The following is an 18,157-nucleotide window of genomic DNA, read 5'->3' on the forward strand; positions in this document are numbered from 1 at the left end:
AAAAAGTCTAATTAAAAACACCCTCCTGTTGAACTCACGTTATACACTTACATATTTATGGGTGAACCCCCCGAGTTGCACCTATTTCTACTGAACCATTTGTGATTGAGACTATGGTTGAAGAATAGTATGGGCTGATTATGTATGAAGAGGGGCCTAAGTTGGAGACATCAAAGCTGCCAAGGAAGCTGATGTCTAGTGCTATTGTTGCAGCTATGATTGAGCTTGCTGCTGTTGTGCCAACTTCACATGCAAGAGATTTTGTTGATGTTGTGAAGCATGAATACTATTTTTCCTAGGAATTTGTTGCACAAGTTGCAACGATTACAAGACAAATTGTTGTTGCTGTGGTAAAATCACTTGCTATTGAAGACCTGACAATGGCTATTGTTGAAGGACTGCTTGATGCTGAAGTAGAGATGGAGTCTATTGTTGCAAAGAAAGTTGTTGTTGTTGCAAAGAGATTTATTGCTACTATAATTTCAATTTAAACATAGCTGACAGGGTATAGGCATGAAGAAATCAAGTCAAATACTTGGGTATTCTTATCTATCTTTATAATAGCATGAGCTGGACTATTTTGGAGAGTTTTGGAGTCATTTTTTTCTACTATAGGCTGAACTTCAGAGAACTTGAGATACAATGTTTCTTGACTTATTATGGCTATCTTATTACCCAAAAAGCTTGCTCATAATAGGGAAAAAAGGGAACCAATCTAAAGCTTTTTGTATCTACTTTTGTAGGAATATTATCTCAAAGTATTTACTACTATAATAGAATATTCTTCTCAAGTTTTTATCAAAGAAAGAGAGTAGAAGCACATTTGATCATAGAGCACTCCATGTTGTTTTAGTTAGGGTATGAAGCAAAGTCTTTCATTGTATTGCTATCACAAAGAGTTTCAAATTGTAAAGAGAGGTCAAGAAATTGTATTGAAACATTTTGTCTAAGTCATCATCTTAGACATAGATTTTTTAATCCAAGAAGAGTGGTTATAGTACACAGACTTTGTCAAAGAGCAATATACAGTGTGCTAAGTGTTATTTTGTTTCTTCCATCTATCTTGTCTATTTTCTTTGAATCCAAATGGTTAGTGTCTTGACACAAATCCCTCCCCTCCCCTCCCCTCCCCTTGACATCATGATCCTACAAGATTGAAAATACGATATGCAAAAAGATATGGTTTGACTACACTTAGTGACTGACAAGCTCTATGCATACGATGTCCTAGTATGTAACATCTATTTAGTGTAGAAATTATTTAGTTCTTATGATGCATTATATACTCTAGAGTTCTCTCTGGTTATGTTGCACACTCTTTTTCATGATCTATTATATTGGGATGAGTTATCATATGGTGATCAGCTAGCGAGAGCTTGGATTTGTTGAGTATCATTCTCTTTTTTAGCCTTTCTACACAATTTTTTGATTGATTAAACATATCTTTCTTTATACACACATTTTTCCTTTTTTCAAATTGATTTGAGTGACTTTTGTACATCGTTTCCCCTATTACTATTCTATCCTATCACCCATTGCAACATTCTGGATGTCATGTTATCATTGTAATCATTTGTACATTCAATCAATGGGTTACTTATTTTTGGAGAATCATGATATGCAATCTTTGAAACTTAGTTGTATGTTTGATTGTAAATAAATTATTGAAGAATATTCAACCCTTGTGGCTATAAGAGTGGCAAGGTTGCATGTAGCAGTTGCTATTAGCATCACTATTTTATTGTAACCATTCCTATATATGTTGCAATATTAATTTCTATTAGCATAGGTATATATGTTGTTATAACAATATAGTGACAAATTTAGCAAGCCATATACTAACACTAATAGCGACACATATAGAAATGGTCTTCATGTGACCCGTATGATATGTAGCTTTAGAGTATGTAATTTATCATAAGAACTAAAAATATACACCTACGATAATAGCAATGAATATTATAGCACATATAGCTTGAGTATATCTAAAAGAGTGTATCATAAAATAGATCTCCATCAAGTGTCTCATGTTTGTTTATTGACCTATTTCGAAGAAAATATGCATATATGTCTTCATTTTTCCAAATATAACTTGCCCTTGAAGGTCAACTGGCCTAATCTCATGAAGCTTGGACTAAATATGATCTATTATTTCTTGTTATACATCAAGCTTGAGTAAGAGATCTTTGTACTTTTCTTGTATTTCTTTTATCCACCATCTTGTTTTTTTGCAAATAAAATGTGGCTAATTATATTACTCAAAAGAAACTAATTACAACAGAGTGCTCATGCTCAACAGACTAGCTAGAGCTGATGTAGAAACACAAATAAATCATGTATACAAGCCTCTCAAGGCAGTCTAGGGGGGATGGGGGCAAGAAGCCATGGAGCCCCTGGGTCTATCGCCATTTGGGGTTGCATGCCTGCATTATGAAAAACAGGTCCTAGCCGTCCCAGGTATGCATGAAATGACAATGGACCTACTAACGAGCCCTCGACTCACCTTGCACCTGATCCTAATGGTCGTAGAGGGTTTGAATGATGGAGGTATAGAGCTCGGCTAAAGTTACCTATGCTGAAAGTCTCTCTTCGCCGAAAGTCTTCTGACACCGTGCCCTCCAGATATGCATCTAGCATGTCCTTCATCCCGGTCTCATATAGAAGGTGACAGCCATGGTTGATTGCTTACCACCAGAAAGCTCCCCATGAGATATATCCAATGCTGGGTGTTGTACGATGAAGGATGCCGCATGCTCCTCTCCACATGAGATGCACCTCCTCACATGACCAAAGGCACTGCTTTGCATCTGGGCAAGTCAACTTCCCACTGCCAAGCCTCCATGTGCCACCAGCCATAAGAAATATGATATCCTCCTTAGCCTCCAGCTATCCCATAAGCAATGCCAAAAGGTCTGTCAGAACAGCTCCGTGATGATCTGCTCCATCTAGTTCCTACTACGTGACTGCGCCCATTACATATCCTCCTACATCAGTATGTGTCTACCAATCCTAGCATTGTACTCCAGGAACCTCGGTGGCTTCTTGATGACTGCAGTGGTCGGCCATAGCCACTCTCCTAGATCCACTCTAGCTCATCAAGTGGTCTGCCCTCCTAGATCCAAAGGCGCTACTCCCTGAGCTCCTTCCAGAAAACATAGGGGTCTAGTCGCCGTGTCTTCCCCTGAAGGCCCATCGCCCGAATCCTCCTCCATGAAAGGGCAGCTATCCCCTCATCCTGCTGCCCTCTGTCAAGGGCCAGACTCCCCCCTCCTGAATGGTGAAGAAAGTCCCTTGCGGGGCACCACCCACTCTACCTTCTACCTGTAGGGGATGCCTGCTGACGAAAATCTGGTGGCCTATACCTCCCCGGGCTCTATCAGCACTCGTATCAAGGGAGCAAGCAACTCCGGAGGTATTGCTACGTCTATCTCCCTTCGCCTCATCTCTCTTTGGCAGCCTGATACTCGATGCAACACCTCCTCTTCCGCCATCCTATACACCTCTTGCATGTCCTGATGGTACGAGCCGGGTTGGCCTCCCAACGTGCCCACTGGATGTGGGGATGCTCGGCAATTTGTGCCCCTTCTTAATCTTTGACATGGGGATTCGAGATCACCAGTTGATGGTCTATCTCCTCTTGGCAGCTTGGGGGGTTCTGGATTAGGGCCTTATGGAGGCCCTTCCACATGCAGAGTAAGATGCGTAGGAAAGGTGATCGAGGGGGGGGGTTGATCTAGGCTGACGTGAAGATCCATCTCAAGGACAGCCTCCACTCACCACCAAGTCTTGGTCTACAATCTTGAAGACCCTCCTACAATAGGACCTTCCAGGTCTGCCCTCCCAGTGTGAGGCCGCAGATAACTAGCTTGCCCAAGAAGGCCATACTCTGAAACTCTAGGTCTATGATCCCAAGCCCTCCCTTTGACTGATTCTGTATGATGGTCAGCCAGGCCATCTTGGCCCGGGAATCCTTGGAGCCATCTGACCAAGACCAAAGGAAGTTCCGCACTAGGCGATGAAGCTGCACTACGCAGGATGAGGAGAAGCACTAACATGAGGCGATGTACTAGGCCGTCGCTAGGAGGACCTGGTTAATCACTAGGGATCGGCCTCCTAGTTAGAGGCGAGCCGTGCTCTAGTAGGTCAGCTTCCTCTGAATAGAATCGAGGACTGGAAGAAACTACTGGGCGAGAGTGATGTCAAGTCCCACCTAGAACCCTAGGTACCGAACGGTCTCACCCATCTAAATCCTAGGTGGATGCCCCACTCCGTGCTAGAGTCTGGATCTGTGAGGAAACCAACGGACTTGCTAGTTGATTTTTTCTCCCACTGTAGAATAGAACACCTCAAGAGCTAGCCTTACTCTCTCTAGCATCAACTCATCGTCCTCTATGTAGAGTATTGTATCATCTACATACTCTGAGTCTAGCAACTCAATCTCCTCTTCGTGGGAGGTCAGAGGCCACCTAATCTGCTCACATGGGACTTGAGAAAGTGAGACATTGCCTCTGCAAAGAATAGGAATAGGTATGGGGCCAGGGGGCAGCCCTAGCGGACCAATCTCTCTAGCCCAAACTCCTCCCCTTGCCTATCACCTATGAGAACCCTACTAGTGGCTGATTTGTGAAGTGTGGTGACCTTGCGAATCCATGCCTAGGGGAAACCCAAACTCACCATGGTGCCCTCTAGGAAATCCCAGTCCACCTTGTCATACGCTTTCTCGAAATCCAAGAGTAGTACGGCCAGTCTCTACCCACTGTGCAGAGCCCACTCTGTCGCCTCAAAGAAGGTGAATACATTGTCTAGGCTACTCCTATCCTAGACAAAGCCTGTCTGTGTGTCATGGATGATGTCTGGCGGGGCGTAGTCACCTACCAATCATCTTTGCTAGTTCCTTATAGGCCATTGACAATAAGGTGATCGATCTCCACTAGAAAAGCTCCAATTGGTCTCCCCCTTTGGGGAGAAGACTGATAAGGTCTGCCGAAAGGCTCCTTGGCACCTGTCCTGAAGTGAAAATCTCCTGGAAGGCCATCAGTAGGGGGTCCTTCACCACTTCCCAATAGGTAGTAAAGAATGCCTTAGAGAGGCCATCCTCTCTCGAGCATTTCTGCATGTCCTGTGTATGGAAAGCCTCCTCTCATTCCTTCTCTATGAAGGGATCTAGGAGGGAGAGTCCCATCTCCTCTATGACAAGGGACATGATGTGATCCCAGACCTGTTGCCTACATTGTTGTTCTCTAGCTGAGGCTGTCTCCTACTGGAAAAGGAATTTGTAGTAATTAGTGTCAATCTCCATCACCTCGTCTGGGCTAGAATAAGTCCTCCCATACTGATCTTGAAGGCTGCATATTTGCTCTCCTGAGGTGCAAGGCTGGTGCACGTGGAAAAACTCCTTGTACATCGTGTCTCCCTTCCGTGCCCAAAAAGCTATTGAGGTGCGGAAAGAGAACTCAGAGAGCTTGTCCTCTAGGCTAGCAATGGCTGCTCACACTCGCACCTCCTGTGCGTGGAGGGTGGGATCCCCTGGTGCTTCTTGTAGTAATCTCTACTTGGTTGCAAGGTCCCGCCAGACTACTCTCTCCTCCTCCCAGCTCTACTGCCTGGCCTGTATGGGTGCCTCTTGGCAGATTCTGCTCGACTCCACTAGGACCTTTGCAACCTCCTCTGCGATCGAAATCCTCATGCCCCACTCCCTAGTCTAGAGCTTCTCTATCTGTCTCGTCACCTCCTCCCTCCTATAGATCGAGTCAGGAATCCTACAGGATCGAGTGTCTAGAGAAAATGCTGGGGGATCTAGTATCAAGAGAACCGAGCAATGATCAGACAATGTGGTGCCTCCCAAGTGCCCAATCTACCCTCCACAAGAGCCTCTCCACTCTCCCACATAAAACCTGTCCAACCACTCCTGCAGGACTCCACCTAGCTGCATGTATCCCCAAGAGAAGTCCAGCAACCTCTCCCTCCTGTGGAAGGCAGGGTCTCTCCAGGCATCACGTGTACCTACTCCCAATAGAAATACCTCCCATGCCTCTTGCTCCTCCTCGGCCATGCCCTAATAGTTTCTACCTCTACTCTGCTGGTCCTCTAAAGCCTCCAGATTGTTGAAGTCTCCTCCAATGATCCAAGAATCCACCTCTGGGAGTCCATCGGAGATCTCCACCTAGAACCTGCTGCATGCCCTAACCTCCTTAGGGGCATAGACATTAAGGACTCCAAGGCACAAGTCCCCAATATCCAATCTGATCCATAGAACCCTCCCTGCCACTATCGTCATGTGGTCTCGTACACAGGTGATGAGACTCGAGCCAATAGAGGTGCATACGCCTCCACTCTTGTCGTGGGCACCTATGGCATGCTCCCACTAAGTGTGCAAGCTACCCAGAAGTACTTTCCCTACCCGCTGGGCCTAGAAGGGAGTGAGCTTGTGCTCCCGTAGAAGTAAAATGTTGATCCATCCAGCAAGGGTAGGCTGTAGCTCCTACCGAAGAATCAACTTCGTGGAACCATGTGCCCCACTGTAGTGGAGACTATTCACATTCCAAGATGCAAGGTGTAAGCTCATGGGAAAACCTACGAGACCGAACATACATCTATTTGGTGTGGAGGCTATTGATAAGAATGAGAAACTATGGGGCATGCAAGTATGATTTTCCGTAGGTCTGGATAGCGAACTCCAATCCCCCATGGTGGCCCTTGACTGGTGGACCATAGGGGTGATAGATGCTCCATGTGGTACTATCAATGCATCTATATGCGATGCTGAGAGTCGTGACTTTGTACACTGGTAGAAACGAGCCACCTGTTCCAGGGGCCACTCGATCACATCCCTCGGAGCTCTCCACTATGGAGGGGCTTGAAAGATAATGCTCAAACATGGGACCTCGGCCCCATCCCACTAGTTAATGTCCATCATACAACTAGGCCACTGCTTTGCAAGTAGCGCTAGTCCTTCTCCCATCCACTGGGAGATGTGGTCCACCACGTGACTCTTCAACTCCTCCTCTGACTATGTCATTGTCCAATCCCTTGAGTGAGAGGAATGAATGAAAAAGGAGTAGTTTGGCCCATCCGGTGGTGCTAGTAGATGGTATTGCGATATCGAGCTCCACTCGTGATATGCCAGGGTGACCGTTGTGCATTTATGTCACCGACTTGTCAATTGCAGATGCGGTTGGTACACTGTCCATGAATAATAGCTAGATGACAGCTATCCCTACCTACTCTAGTTCGTGGCTCAGTTAGTATGCCACCTTAGTTAGTTGAGTTTGGTTTGAGACCCATATATAGGGTTCTTCTATTTCTTTGTACTAGAGTTCTTTTGGCTTACACAATTAAGAAGAGGAAAACTGTTTTCAGCCTCCACCCTTGTGTGTATTCCCCCATTGTGCAAGCAAGAAAGCTACAAGTGAGACTCCTTCCTTCTCTCCCACAATCTTGACATGGTATTAGAGCCTTGTTCGTGGTAAGGAGCTCAAGAAAGCAAGCCAAGCTCGCAGTGTTCTGGTAAGAGGACCAGTGTTGCTTTCATTTTTCTATTTTGGGAGCAAGTCTCTGCAGGTAGCACAGCCAAGAAGTGCAAGAGTGCATTGTCTCAGGTTGAGAAGCCCTTCGCGGTGAAGCAAGAGGGGAGTATATGCTGTGGGATTTGAGGCCATTTCAGGCCCTGTTTTGGAGACGGAAGTTTTCTGCACGCACTCAGGAAAAGGCCAAGTTTTATGCTGTGCGACCACTGTTCTACAAGTCGGTGAAAAGTTACTGTAGAAATTGCATCCTATGCCTGTGCGCAGAGACATTGGGAGTTACAGAATCATCCTTGTTGCCTGTTGATGCAAAATCATCACTAGGAAGTGACTGTGTGGTCAAATACCACTTTCGTCAGTTTTCCAGATTTGCCCTTGTGAGGCTGAAGCTGTGTTCTTTGCAGTGACAGAATTTTTTGCAGTGTTCTGTAATGGCGTCTGATTCTCTTTCACAGATTGTCACTGAAAAGCTTGACAAGAACAACTTCCAAGCATGGAAGTTCAGAATGACAAATTTCCTTATGGGAAAAGGATATTGGGAATTTGTTGCAGGAAATGAAGAACCAGTTCTTCCTGATGTTCCCAATCAACAGTAAATGCAGGCATTTAAAGCATGGCATGAGAGAGCCAGGAAAGTTATGTACTGGCTGTCTATCAGCATTTCAGACTCTATGATTGTGCATATTTAGGATGCAAGTATGCGAAAGGAGGCATGGGATACTTTGTCAAAAATGTATAGCACAAATACGCAAGCCAGGAAAATGCAGCTCAAGAAAGAGTTGCATAATGTGCAAAGAGAAAGTATGAGCATCAATGACTACCACATGAAGGTGAAGAAGATTGCAGATGCACTTGCTTCCATTGGGTCGCCAGTGGAAGATTATGATTTAGTTTCTGTGACCTTGAATGGTCTAGGAAAGGATTATGCACAGTTTCGAATATCCATTTCAGTTCGTGAAAGATTTTCAAATTTTGAGAAGTTGATTGCTCTTCTAATTTCTGAGGAGCAGAGAAATGGTGGTGCATCTTCTTCAGGAGGAACTTCAAAAGAAACTGTCTTCTACTCAAATGCTGGAAGAGGTAGAGGCAGAGGTAGAGAAGGCCGATCTACAGGCCGTGGTAGAAATCAAAATATGCAGCAAACTCAAGAAAACCGGTCCTATGGAGGAGGACGTGGTAACTCTAGAGGCAGGGGGAGCCAAAGAGGTCGTGGTGGATGGCAAAGAGGCCAAAATACAAACAGTAATGTTGAATGCTACTACTATGGTAAAATGGGTCATATGGCTAAAGACTGCTATAAAAAGCAGAATGACATCATGAATGGAAAATTGCAACAAGGAAATTATGCATCTTCTAGTAGACAGGGTGATGACAAAAATGAGCATTTGTTTATGGTGCAGCACATGAACAATTCTGTGACAAGTGCAGAAGAAAGCAACGATGTATGGTATGTTGACTCAGGTGCATCAAACCACATGACAAGTCATGCAGAATGGACGGAGGATGCAAGGAAAATGGAAAAACCAGGATTTGTGGAGACTGGTGATGATACTGCACATCCTATTGTGCAGATTGGAAAATTTCCTTTGTCTATGCAGGATGGGAGAAAGAAATACCTGTCCGATGTATTTCATGTCCCGAATATCACCAAGAATCTGGTTTTTGTTGGTCAAATGGTTGAGCAGGGCTTGCAGGTCAGATTTAATCCTCATGGATGCTTTGTTGAGGATATGAAAAATAAAGGTCGCTTGATAGCAAAAGGAAGAAGAAGGGCAGGATGTTTACGTTGGATGCAGACATGCCTGAATTGAGTGCAACAATGTTTGCACATGGGGCTGGTGTAGTTGCAGATATTGATATTTGCCATAAACGCATTGGTCATGTTAATGTACCACGACTTAAATCAATGCAGGCCCAAAATATTGTTGCAGGATTGCCTAAATTCAAGGTTGCAGAAATCCATAAGGTATGTGAAGCCTGTCAATTTGGAAAACAGGCAAGGAAACCATTTCCTAGACATGTTCAAGAGAGTAAGAAGCCATTGGAATTAATCCACTTTGATGTGTGGACTACTAAGGCTGAATCTCTTGGAGGATGTCATTATTTTGTCACTTTTATTGATGACTATAGCAAAAAAGTTTGGGTGTATTTTATGAAAAAGAAAAGTGAAGTTTTTGGGCATTTCAAAACTCTTAAAGCTATGGTTGAAAAAGAAACAGGCCTGCAAATAAAATGCCTAAGGTCAGATGGAGGGGGAGAGTACCTCTCAAATGAGTTTGCAAGGTTCCTGAGGGAGCATGGCATAAAGCAGCAATATTCATGCAGTCATACCCCACAACAAAATGGAATTACAGAAAGGAAAAATAGGCATATTGGAGAGGTATCTCGTGCCATGCTCAATGAAAAAGACCTGCCAGATTTTTATTGGGCTGAAGCAGTTGCTACAGCAGTCTACATAATGAACAGGAGTCCCACTGTAGCAATACATGGGATGACTCCAGAGGAGAGGTATACTGGTAGGAAACCAGATATTTCTCATTTGAAAATATTTGGTTGCATTTCCTATGTTCATGTGCCAGATGAGTTGAGATCCAAGTTGGATCCAAGAGTAGAGAAGTGCATCTTTATTGGTTATTCTCTGCAGCAAAAAGGGTATAGATGTTATAACCCTTCTATTCGTAAGTTTACAGTGAGCAGAGATGTTGTTTTTTATGAGATGAGTAGCTGGTATAAACCAGTAAATGTGATTGATAATGTAGATGCACAAAATGGTAATACTGCATAGAATTCACAGCAGCAGTCACAAGATATTAGTGGACCTGGAGCATCCTCTAGCAGTGGTTCACATTCTTCGCTATGGACAGGCAGATTGAGATCAAGAGAATCTTCTCAAAGCAATGCAGATAGTGGTATGCAGGTATCACGAAAAGGAAAAGAGAAGGTAGATCAGCCCATGTTTGATGTGAATGCAGGTCACTCTTATGTGGATGGTGAATCGAGTGGCTCAGAACAGAGCATTGATGATGAGTTGGGCATTCCTTCTATTGTTACACTTGGAGTAAGGAAGACCAGGGATGTTTTGAGAGCACTTGGGAGTGAACCTACTTTACGCAGGTCTACCAGAGTTAGGTATCCTATGCATAGGCTGAAATATGATGGATTTACAGCCATTCACTATGCATATATGGTCAAAGTGATACAGGAACCAGAACCCACTTCTTCTGAACAAGCCATGGGAAAAGAAAAATGGAAGAAAGCCATGGATGAAGAAATGGATGCCTTGGAAGCAAATGCTACATGGGAATTGGTACCTTTGCCTAAAGGTAAGAAAGCAATTGGTTGTAAGTGGATTTATAAGGTGAAGCACAATGCAGATGGTTCTGTGAATAGATACAAGGCAAGATTAGTAGTCAAGGGGCATGCACAAACATATGGCATTGATTATGAAGAAACATTCAGTCCGGTTGCAAGGATGGCAACTGTAAGAGCAGTCATTGCTATGGCTGCATCAAAGGAATGGTCTTTACATCAGATGGATGTAAAGAATGCCTTCTTGCACGGTGATTTGCAAGAAGAGGTATATATGGAGCAGCCACCAGGTTATGTACATGCTGTTCATCCTGAGTTTGTTTGCAGGTTGAAGAAAGCCTTGCATGGCTTGAAGCAAGCACCTAGAGCATGGTCTGACAAGATAGGACAATATCTTGTCACTATTGGCTTTCAGATTTCCAAGGCAGATTTCTCACTTTATGTGAGAAAAACAGAGAAAGGTATTATGCTACTTGTCATTTATGTTGATGATTTGATTATGACAGGTGACAGTGATGAAGATATCCTTCATGTGAAAATGCTATTGAAGCAGAAGTTTGAGATGAAGGATTTGGGAGAGCTGCGTTATTTCTTGGGCATTGAGGTGATTAAATCACCAAGTGGGATACGGCTCTTGTAGAGGCAGTATGGATTAGACATGCTGTCCAAATATGGGATGACAGATTGTAAGCCTATTTTAGTTCCTTTGGAGCAGAATGTGAAGCTGAGCGTAGATGCAGGTGAGCTTCTGGAAGACCCTACTATGTACAGACGCATAGTAGGAAGTTTGATTTATATGACTATTACCAAGCCAGATTTGAGCTATGCTGTTGGATTGGTAAGTCAGTTTATGCAGGCTCCAAGGAAACCGCATTTAGATGCGGCTAGACGCATACTCAGGTATGTGAAGTCCACATTGTAGTATGGACTATTTTATGAGACTGGGGTTCAGATACAGTTGCATGGATACACTGATGTTGATTGGGCTGGTAGTATTTCTAATAGACGATCTACCAGTGGATATGTGTTCTCTTTTGGGAGTGCTGCAGTCACTTGGAGCAGCAAGAAACAACCTACAGTTGCCTTGTCGAGCATAGAGGCTGAGTACAGGGGTGCAGCAATGGCTGCATGTGAGGTAGCTTGGTTGCATAAGCTACTTTATGATATGCATCAACCTATAGATGGGCCAGTTGTCATTTATTGTGACAACATGAGTAGTATACACTTGGCAAATAACCCAGTCTATCATGCTAGAACAAAGCACATTGAGGTGCATTATCACTATGTGCGGGAGAGGGTTTTACTAGGTCTTATTGATCTAGTTTATGTCAACACAGAGGATCAGGTAGCTGACATATTCATGAAGGCATTGGGCGCAGAGAAGCTGTGCAAGTTCAGAGACCTGCTTGGTGTGCAGGAATTGGGATTGAGCTCGAGGGGGAGTGCTGAGATATCGAGCTCCACTCGTGATATGCCAGGGTGACCGTTGTGCATTTATGTCACCGACTTGTCAGTTGCACATGCGGTTGGTACACCGCCCATGAATAATAGCTAGATGACAGCTATCCCTACCTACTCTAGTTCGTGGCTCAGTTAGTATGCCACCTTAGTTAGTTGAGTTTGGTTTGAGACCCATATATAGGGTTCTTCTATTTCTTTGTACTAGAGTTCTTTTGGCTTACACAATTAAGAAGAGGAAAACTGTTTTCAGCCTCCACCCTTGTGTGTATTCCCCCATTGTGCAAGCAAGAAAGCTACAAGTGAGACTCCTTCCTTCTCTCCCACAATCTTGACATGGTATCAGAGCCTTGTTCGTGGTAAGGAGCTCAAGAAAGCAAGCCAAGCTCGTAGTGTTCTGGTAAGAGGACCAGTGTTGCTTTCATTTTTCTATTTTGGGAGCAAGTCTCTGTAGGTAGCATAGCCAAGAAGTGCAAGAGTGCATTGTCTCAGGTTGAGAAGCCCTTCGCAGTGAAGCAAGAGGGAAGTATATGCTGTGGGATTTGAGGCCATTTCGGGCCCTGTTTTGGAGACGGAAGTTTTATGCACGCACTCAGGAAAAGGCCAAGTTTTATGCTGTGCGACCACTGTTCTACAGGTCGGTGAAAAGTTACTGTAGAAATTGCATCGTATGCCTGTGCGCAGAGACATTGGGAGTTACAGAATCATCCTTGTTGCCTGTTGATGCAAAATCATCACTAGGAAGTGACTGTGTGGTCAAATACCACTTTCGTCAGTTTTCCAGATTTACCCTTGTGAGGCTGAAGCTGTGTTCTTTGCAGTGACAGAATTTTTTGCAGTGTTCTGTAATGGCGTCTGATTCTCTTTCACAGATTGTCACTGAAAAGCTTGACAAGAACAACTTCCAAGCATGGAAGTTCAGAATGACAAATTTCCTTATGGGAAAAGGATATTGGGAATTTGTTGCAGGAAATGAAGAAGAATCAGTTCTTCCTGATGTTCCCAATCAACAGCAAATGCAGGCATTTAAAGCATGGCATGAGAGAGCCAGGAAAGTTATGTACTGGCTGCCTATCAGTATTTCAGACTCTATGATTGTGCATATTCAGGATGCAAGTATGCGAAAGGAGGCATGGGATACTTTGTCAAAAATGTATAGCATAAATACGCAAGCCAGGAAAATGCAGCTCAAGCAAGAGTTGCATAATGTGCAAAGAGAAAGTATGAGCATCAATGACTACCACATGAAGGTGAAGAAGATTGCAGATGCACTTGCTTCCATTGGGTCGCCAGTGGAAGATTATGATTTAGTTTCTGTGACCTTGAATGGTCTAGGAAAGGATTATGCACAGTTTCGGACATCCATTTCAGTTCGTGAAAGATTTCCTGATTTTGAGGAGTTGATTGCTCTTCTAATTTCTGAGGAGCAGAGAAATGGTGGTGCATCTTCTTCAGGAGGAACTTCAAAAGAAGCTGTCTTCTACTCAAATGCTGGAAGAGGTAGAGGCAAAGGTAGAGGAGGCCGATCTAAGGCCGTGGTAGAAATCAAAATATGCAGCAAACTCAAGAAAACCGGTCCTATGGAGGAGGACGTGGTAACTCTAGAGGCAAGGGGAGCCAAAGAGGTCGTGGTGGATGGCAAAGAGGTCAAAATGCAAACAGTAATGTTGAATGCTACTACTGTGGTAAAATGGGTCATCTGGCTAAAGACTACTATAAAAAGCAGAATGACATCATGAATGGAAAATTGCAACAAGGAAATTATGCATCTTCTAGTAGACAGGGTGATGACAGAAATGAGCATTTGTTTATGGTGCAGCACATGAACAATTCTGTGACAAGTGTAGAAGAAAGCAACGATGTATGGTATGTTGACTCAGGTGCATCAAACCACATGACAAGTCATGCAGAATGGACGGAGGATGCAAGGAAAATGGAAAAACCAGGATTTGTGGAGACTGGTGATGATACTGCACATCCTATTGTGCAGATTGGAAAATTTCCTTTGTCTATGCAGGATGGGAGAAAGAAATACATGTCCGATATATTTCATGTCCCGAATATCACCAAGAATCCGGTTTCTGTTGGTCAAATGGTTGAGCAGGGCTTGCAGGTCAGATTTAATCCTCATGGATGCTTTGTTGAGGATATGAAAAATAAAGGTCGCTTGATAGCAAAAGGGAAGAAGAAGGGCAGGATGTTTACGTTGGATGCAGACATGCCTGAATTGAGTGCAACAATGTTTGCACATGGGGCTGGTGTAGTTTGCAGATATTGATATTTGGCATAAACGCATTGGTCATGTTAATGTACAGCGACTTAAATCAATGCAGGCCCAAAATACTATTGCAAGATTGCCTAAATTCAAGGTTGCAGAAATGCATAAGGTATGTGAAGCCTGTCAATTTGGAAAACAGGCAAGGAAACCATTTCCTAGACATGTTCAAGAGAGTAAAAAGCCATTGGAATTAATCCACTCTGATGTGTGGACTACTAAGGCTGCATCTCTTGGAGGATGTCATTATTTTGTCACTTTTATTGATGACTATAGCAAAAAAGTTTGGGTGTATTTTATGAAAAAGAAAAGTGAAGTTTTTGGGCATTTCAAAACTCTTAAAGATATGGTTGAAAAAGAAACAGGCCTGCAAATAAAATGCCTAAGGTCAGATGGAGGGGGAGAGTACCTCTCAAATGAGTTTGCAAGGTTCCTGTAGGAGCATGGCATAAAGCAGCAATATTCATGCAGTCATACCCCACAACAAAATGGAATTGCAGAAAGGAAAAACAGGCATATTGGAGAGGTATCTCGTGCCATGCTCAATGAAAAAGACCTGCCAGATTTTTATTGGGCTGAAGCAGTTGCTACAGCAGTCTACATAATGAACAGGAGTCCCACTGTAGCAATACATGGGATGACTCCAGAGGAGAGGTATACTGGTAGGAAACCAGATATTTCTCATTTGAAAATGTTTGGTTGCATTTCCTATGTTCATGTGCCAGATGAGTTGAGATCCAAGTTGGATCCAAAAGCAGAGAAGTACATCTTTATTGGTTATTCTCTGCAGCAAAAAGGGTATAGATGCTATAACCCTTCTACTCGTAAGTTTACAGTGAGTAGAGATGTTGTTTTTGATGAGATGAGTAGCTGGTATAAACCAATAAATGTGATTGATAATGTAGATGCACAAAATGGTAATGCTGCATAGAATTCACAGCAGCAGTCACAAGATATTAGTGGACCTCGAGCATCCTCTAGCAGTGGTTCACATTCTTCGCTATGGACAGGCAGATTGAGATCAGGAGAATCTTCTCAAAGCAATGCAGATAGTGGTATGCAGGTATCACGAAAAGGAAAAGAGAAGGTAGATCAACCCATGTTTGATGTGAATGCAGGTCACTCTTATGTGGATGGTGAATCGAGTGGCTCAGAACAGAGCATTGATGATGAGTTGGGTATTCCTTCTATTGTTACACCTGGAGTAAGGAAGACCAGGGATGTTTTGAGAGCACCTGGGAGTGAACCTACTTTACGCAGGTCTACCAGAGTTAGGTATCCTGTGCATAGGCTGAAATATGATGGATTTACAGCCATTCACTATGCATATATGGTCAAAGTGATACAGGAACCAGAACCCGCTTCTTCTGAACAAGCCATGGGAAAAGAAAAATGGAAGAAAGCCATGGATGAAGAAATGGATGCCTTGGAAGCAAATGCTACATGGGAATTGGTACCTTTGCCTAAAGGTAAGAAAGCAATTGGTTGAAAAATATATATTTATACATTGTTGCATGTTGGGATTTTAGGGAAACCTCTTCTATATACTTATGTTCCTTTTTAGTAAGTGGTCTAGTAATTATTCTCTTATACTATATCAGCCTCCCTCCATACCTTATTTTCTCTCTTGGCAGATGAAATCTCTAATGTTTATTGTTCATGAATTATGTGGCATGATGTGCTATTACAACTTCAAATCTCCAAACAAGATGGAATTAACAAGTACATATGAATACTTTTTAATGTCATCTCATGTGGCAAAAGACCATCATTTTTTTAAATGAATATTGAAATGACCTTCCTGGACACTAATCTTTTGTAATACTAAATGTATGATATCTTCATGTCTTTTCTATTAGTATTGACACCATTGTATGCTAGAACATTGAGTTCCAATTCATAAACTAATAGATATAATGTATTCTATACCTAGAACCATCATCCACTATTTCTCCAAACCCTATAAATAAAGTTAGTAGGCATTGTAAGATATGAAGAATAATTGGTTTATTATTGGAATAAAGGTCTACATCTGCATCATGCTTGAGAGGGGAAGAATTTTCTCCCATGGAATCTTGTTTTCTTACTCTCCATGAAAGAATCAAGAAACATATCATTCCTATGCATTCATTTAACTAACCTTTGTCACAACTATAATTATAAAACACATAGGAAATACTAACTAGTATATTAAACACCACTTGATAAACTTTTGTTTCTCTTGTGCCTGAAAAGTATCATAATATTTGCATGGAGTGGATGGATTGTGGCCATAACAAATAGATGATGGAGCAAATGCAAATACTTTTTAAGCACGTATCTTTATCACCTTGTCTCATTGGATGCATCTTATATAATAGACTTATACATCTTTTGAATGTATTCAATGAAAAAAGGTGCATTGAATCATACAATAGATCCAATGATAAATTGAGGCCATATGAATCATATAATTGCTAGAGTAGAGACACTTGTGATGATCTTGCTTTCTTCAGTATACTTCTTGTTCAATCTATGTGAATGGTTTCTTGGATTATAAAAGTGCTTCTTTCATTTCTTCTATGCTATGTTTTTTAAGAGTATACTGAGCTTGATACTATATTTCCATCATAAGCATAGCAACCTTGAAAGGATGAGTTTTTATTATCCAAGCTAGCCTAAGATTTTTTTTTCCCTTCAACAAAAAGACTATCCTCCATCTTTAAACATTCCAAGTTTACACTACATTGGATAGTCATCCATGATGATCATTAACACAGCATGTATCTTACAAAATTACATTTGTTGAATTGAATTTTCAAGTATACATTCAACTACATAATTGTGAAATACATCTACTTCCTTGACGAAGAGATTTTCAAGCTCATGTACTAGTGGTCTCAAAATGATTCCAAATGTATAGCTTGAATCCTAAATCAACTTCTTGCTACTTAGTGGTGGAAAAAAAAACATAGCAAGAATCCCAACCCTATATCATTTATCACCATTAAAAATCATAAGTTCTATTATGCACAACCTTTTTGAGTTGTTCAAGAAGCCTCAAACCCATCCCAATGTAGAAGACTAGCAAAGTTTCTAGGATCTCCCCACAAATAAAAAAGTTTTGGTGTAGATGCATGTAAAGAAAAAGCTAGTATGTTTTTACATATTCACAACTAAATGTGGCATACATATTTTGAAAAGATAGCTAGTGAGATATATTTACCTTGCATAAGCATTGATCGTGTTTGTTCAAAGTATAATACTTATTGAATATAAATATTCACTTCTTAGTAGATTCATTTCATCCATACCAAAGTGTTTCTAATTTCCTTGGAAAGATGGAGTCCATAATATTATACCTTGAGTTTTAGCAAATTACATGCAGCTTGTACACAACATATGCATCACACAAGTCCTAAATCTCATGACATTTTGATCCATCCCAAAACTCAAATTATGAATAGTGCTATATAGAAATAGCATGTCCAAGCTATCTCTCTTTATTGCACCATATTTGTAAAGACTCGTGACAAAAGCTTTGACTTTGTGCTAAAATTTGTAATTAGTTTTCAATATGTAAATAGTCAAATGAAAGCATATCCTTTCCAGA

Source organism: Lygodium microphyllum, chromosome 6 (genome assembly GCF_053477565.2).
Source record: "Lygodium microphyllum isolate KBCC chromosome 6, Lygodium_microphyllum_v1.1.10, whole genome shotgun sequence".
Lineage (NCBI taxonomy): Eukaryota > Viridiplantae > Streptophyta > Polypodiopsida > Schizaeales > Lygodiaceae > Lygodium > Lygodium microphyllum.